Raw genomic sequence first — 6000 nt, 5'->3', positions numbered from 1 at the left:
TCTATTCCCTTAAAATCTCACTGAATTCTGAAAAACAAAATCACAGTTAATAATTTATCTGTGTAATGTTACAAATATTTCAGTTCTCCCACTGAACGTGAATGCCACAAGAATGAGAACCCTTTCTTCCACATGATAGTTCAACGAGCTTGAAATAACGTCCCACGTAGTTAGCGTTCAGTGTACACAGCTGGTACACAAGTGAGTAAGTGAGTGTGCCACACGTTTCAACCTTTTCTGAAGTAGTTTGGAGGCTTAGATGAAAGAAAATGCTCAAGTTAGAACATAATATCGGCTAGGTTAGACGACGCCAGTTGATGGAGAGCTTTATCAGTCCAATTAAATTTTGCAAAAAAGGAAGTTGAAATGTTTATGGTTTTTACTTGTTTTTCATTTAGAATTTGATTCCTGCTCATTTTAGCAATATTGGTTCACGGAGATTTTAGGAAAGTTTTGCTGTAGGGGTAAAGATGGAAATCCAAATAGGTTGCTCTTACAAAGACATACACATGAAGTGATAAACAAGACAAATTCCTCGATAGGTAGAATAACTCGGAAATTTCCAAGAAAATACATTTTTTAATATGCAAAAAATCAGAATTTTATTATCTGCCCTTACAGTTATTTCATGGATTGGCTCATTTATTTTTAATTTTTATTTTTTTAATATGGTGGCAGTGGTGAGGACATTGGTAAGACTTCTAAAGCCTTACTCCCAAAACTGGCCCTGGTTCAGCAGCAGCAACAAAGCTGCAGGTCTTAGAAATGAAGAATTCCAGGACCCACCCTAGGACTACTAAAATAAAATCTGCATGTTACCAAGATTTACATATAATTTCAATGCTTAATTAACTACGAGAAACATGATTCTAAATGTCTGAGTCTGGCCATAGTTGATGTTATCCTGAAACGGGGAAAACACAAGATAATGAGTGAGCAGCAGCTAATGAAAGAGAAAAATTGGTAGATACTGGGGACTAATTATATTTAGAGATGAAGTAAAGGCAACTGTCATTGATTTTAACATTTCAATGTAAACAACTGATAAAATGACAGTGCATTTTGAAAAAGACAACAAAGAAGGAAAACAGTATTCAGATTGCAAGATACTCATGTGAGGACATACTCCAAACATTTTAAAGGTGTTTCTGTAATGCTGTCTGGACTCAAGGCATAAATTTCAATACAAAAATGACTCTTCAGGATGCTCCTATTGCCAGATCAATTGGTAATGTCCTGCCTTATATCTGTAAATAACTCTCTTATCTAATCTTTCCATACATGAAAATACCCTGCTATTTTTTCGAAGGTGGAGTCAGTAGCTTCAGATTAACTATTACCGAACCACATGACACTCTGTGATGGAATTATGAATATTAAGGTAATCTTATTTTTCCTTAAATACCACTCTCTCTCAAGGCCTAGTTCAAAGATGAATTCTTACCTATGAAGAGACTGGAACTTCTCTCACTCAAGATGACCTAGATAGCATATTCATACCTTATCAAAAAAGATGAATGTAATGGTTTGAAAAAAAAAAAAAAAAGCTATTGTAAACTAGTTTTTATTTCCTCTTTGTTACACACATCTATGATTTCCATTTTATAGGCTCTTATTTCCTTATTGGCTCATATTAGCCAAGCGTCTATCAAATCTTCACTGATTCCACCATTTATCAGGTACAAGGTTGACATTAATGTTACAGAGAGGAAAAATTAATAGTATCTATTCTTTAATATGTTCACAGGCTTATGACAAAGATAATAAATCATTAATTTTATTAAAATGTGATGCTAATGAGAAAGCTACTCTGTGTATATCTAGTATATCTAGAAAAACAGAGGGACAGATTAAAAGTACTTTGAGGCCTAGTCCATGCTTGTTTAATTTTTTGTTGTTGCTGTTTTTTAATCTTCCTCCTAGGATATATTTTCCAATGCTTTCAGACTGGGGCCAGGGATTGAGCCTATAACCGAGATGTGCCCTTGACCAGGAATGGAACCCACAACTCTTCAGCCTGTGAGCGAATGCTCTAGCTACTGAGCCAAACTTGCCAGGACCCATTTCTTTTTTTCCCCATCCTATATATTCCTCTCCCTCTATCCTCATACATTTTTCTTTTTTCCTGGCATAGAAAGACAGTAGACAGTAATTAAATACTTTTGAGTAACTGACAACCAAATATGTCCATATCCATATGTTCTATTAAGAACACAAAAACAAAATTAATAAGATGTTCAATTAGAAAAATATTTGTAAAATTGAAAGCATGTTTTTAAAAAATTACCTTTATTTGCTCCACTACCTTTGAATCAAAAAACAGTGACTCAAGAAGGATCATTTGATATCTTAATTCTCAGAACCTTGAAATAGACCATAAACAGTTGCATGAAAGCGTGCTATTTTACTTAAGGTAGATAACATACCTTAGTGTTATTCTACTGGCAGTTATTTCTTTTGTACTTACTTTTAAGCACTGTTTTTTGTGTGTGTTTTTTAAGTAAATGTTTTTTCACTTTAAATTCATCAAACTGAGTCTCAAATGGTTTAGAATAAGGAAAGACTGATCACAGACAGGACAGCTGAACAAAGACATAAGCTTCCCCAGATGCTACAATCTGTCTTAAGGCAGAAAGGGGAAAGTTAGAATAGCCTAAGGCCCCTCATTCAGGAATTATCCTTCGTACAGGTAAATTCAGAAGGGGGATCCTTTGCTCCCCTGATATCATTCTGGGACTTCTCATTCTCTCCCTTCATCCTACCTACAGCAGATCCACTAGCACCCGAAATATTCTCACCACATCCCAGCCTCACCCAAATCTAAACTTCCTTGAACTATTTCTAAAACAATAAGTATGAAGCCCCCTGTGGTTGAAATGGTGCTGACAGATGACTCAAGGCACTAAAAGACATGACCCTTTTCATCTCGTCCACCTCGGTCCTCCCATGCATGGCCTGTTTTCTATTTTTGTGCTTCCCTTTTCGCCATCCTGAGTATGTCAGTAAAGATGAATGGGAGAGATGGAACAAAATGAAGGACATTGGTCAAGCCATTGTCCATACCTTTGTTTCTCAAGCCAAAATGTAGGACACTGAGAGGTAAGGTTGATGAGGTCCCATTTCAAAAATCTGATTGTGAGTGGCAAAGACTTTATCTAATTTTAATTTATTACTGGTTGGTTCAGAATGCCCATGCCTACTCTGGGATGTTTTAGGGTAATGGGTACTCTGACCATGGGGAATTAAGCAAAGTGATCATTCTGATAAAGTGAAACATACATTGTTTTCCTCTACGTCATATTTCCTAATGTCTCTAAGAATAAAGGGATACCTTACTTAAATTTAGTGGGATTCCCCAGGGATAAATGAAATTTGAGCCTCGGTATTGACGAAGCCATGAAATGTTCCCATTTGAGCAGATGTTAACGTTAATTTGGAGCCTATGTTGTAGAGGCATACAATTTAATTAGAACTTTTATCTTTTGTGGTGGAAATTATTTTAGTAAATTTTAGAGCTCCGGTAAAGTTAAAATTTACAATATAGTAAATTGTGGACCTCTATTTCAGTTTTTTCTTTGTTTCTTTGTTTTATTGGCTATGTTTCTTCGAGGGAGTCCTCTATATCCTGCTCCTATGTATACCTTTATTCCTTCAGAAAGTCACACATTAGGGTCGGGGGCCTCTCCCATGACAACAGCAGCTTTATTTGGTTTAAGGACCCTTGACTGAAATCGAGTTTGAATAGCCCCTTACCTGTGTCATAAGAGTACCATGGGTGTTTTTCTCTATATCGTGCAAGGATTTTTTTGCAACACAGGCAAAGGCATTATTAAAAGCCGCAGCGAGTCATCTGTTTTAGGGTGTGCTTCTCCGCATGCTACCCAGTGACCCCTCTTTCACTGCATGAGCAGCCACCGCGGGGCCTGTACACTGTGCGGGGCATCAGTCTTTCCCGTAAGCAGTCAACAGGGTGCAGGTAAACGCCCGGCTGAGACACACAGCAGTCTCAGGGTGGGAGTCATTCAACCGGGTGTCAGTTACGGCGTATGTTAGAATCAAGACACAGGATTCAACCTGAGACACACAAAGAGCTCCCGGCCAAGACCCCTGAACTGTAGCCATTTTAGGGAGTCCCCAGTCCCATACGACTGCCCCAAATGCCAATTATCAAAACAGCCGACTCAGGTCAGTTAGATCCCTAGCAGACACTTTGGGGGGCTGAGCAAATGAAGCGCAAAGGAACAGAGCTCAAGGCACCACCCAGCCGGCAGGGCAGCTCCGAGCGCACCCGGGGAGCAGGCAGCGAGGCCGCTTAGCAGGCAGGCGCTGAGAGACGCCACCCCGCGGCCGCTGCCTGCCTTTCCTCTGCACAGCGCTGGTCACCCCTAAACTTTGTTTACAATGGTAAGACTCAATTAAGAGGGGGCATTTTTTTGTTTGTTGTTTTCCTGTTTGTTTTTCCCCTGGTCACCACTCTATCAGATTTATTACTCCGATGGCACGGCTACGGCTGGAAGTGCTCGTGGTGACACCGCAGTTACCTGCCTTCCAGTTCCCCACTGTTCCTCCCCCCCCCTCTAGGGCGAAATCCACTAGGGGCCATTTACCCCAATAAACCTCTTCCTGCGTTTACTTCAGATTTTGGAAGGATATTTGAGTTTACCTCTGAAGAAAAAAAAAAAAAGTGTTGGGTGTCCTATATCCTGCCCGACCCCCCCGGCCACTAAGTACCTGCGGCACGGGCATCTCTATTCCCCCTGAAATCTTGAAATAAATGCAGTTATCAAAAGGCAGGCAGACATGGGCGTTACCTCGCCCACGGCACGGAGTGACTCGGAAACACGCGGGGCGGGGCCTCGGCGTCCCGGGCAGCCCCGAGGTGGCGTGACAATGGGGGCATGTCGCCGCGGCCGACCCCGCCCGCCAGTGCGCCTCCGAGTCCCAGCCGGGCCTGCGGGCGCGCCGAGAGGCCCCTGCACGTGACGCCGGCGGCCGGGCCCCTCCCCCGCCGGGCCGCGTGGGCGCTCCGCGGAGGCTCCGAGCAGACCCGCCCCGGGAGGGCCGCCCGGCCGCCGGGAAGCCGGGGTCGCTGGCCGCCCAGCAGGCCTTGGCCACGAGAGTGGGCCCTCCCGCCACCTCGACGGCCTGGCCCGGAGTCCTGTTCGGAGACCACTGATTCCACCAGCGTCCAGGTCCAGACACCGGGTCGCCACCAAGGTAGGGGCCCCCTGGGCGCGGGCCGCCGGCCCCTCGCCACGTGGAGGCGGCGCAGGTTCTCCCCCAGCGCGCGTCCTGGGGCCCGCTGGGCGGGCAGCGGGGGCCGCGCCGTCGGGTAGAGCGACTGTGCCTGCTGGGGCCTCCCCGCCGACGGCCTGCCTGGGGGAGATTTGCGTGGGGACGCGGGGCGGCCGTCCCGCAGGTGCTGCTCCCGCCCCGAGGGCACGCCCTGCGCCCGCACCGCGGCGTCTAACTGCCCGGCTCAGGCCCCCACTGGCTTGGGCAGGGCGGCCAGCTTCGTGGCCTCCAAGGCGCCGGGACCACAGGGCCGACACAGCTGCATCCCGGCGCGTGGGTGCGCTGGGGCGCGGGGTGGCCACGCGGTCTCCCGGCTGGTGGGCGCGCCCCAGGCTCGGGCTGCTCGGAGGCGCGGCTCCCGGGGCTCCCCCTACCGGCGCGCCCGGGGCACTGTCCTCTGCGTGGGCTGCAGGCGTGGGTCCTCCCTCCGCGGCGCGTGGTCGGGGGCATGCATCGCGGTGATCACTTCACAGCATATGCAAGTCCTATGTTGTGCCCCTGACGCTAATATACTGTGATATGCAAATAGCACCTCAGAGTATTTCTTACTAAAACACATTTAGAGGGTATGAAAAGGTGTATTATTACTCCCTAATGAAGCTTTCATTAGAAAGCAGAGTCAAAAAGCAGAAGCTTCAGAGACTGTGTGTAGAGACCGGTTTGGCTTTTACGGTGACTAGGGGCTGGGGCTGGTGTGAGGGTTCC

This window comes from Miniopterus schreibersii, assembly GCF_964146895.1.
Source record: "Miniopterus schreibersii genome assembly, chromosome: 5".
NCBI classification, from domain to species: Eukaryota; Metazoa; Chordata; class Mammalia; order Chiroptera; family Miniopteridae; genus Miniopterus; species Miniopterus schreibersii.
The sequence above is the reverse complement of the archived record's forward strand: the minus strand, read 5'-3'. Positions refer to the sequence as shown.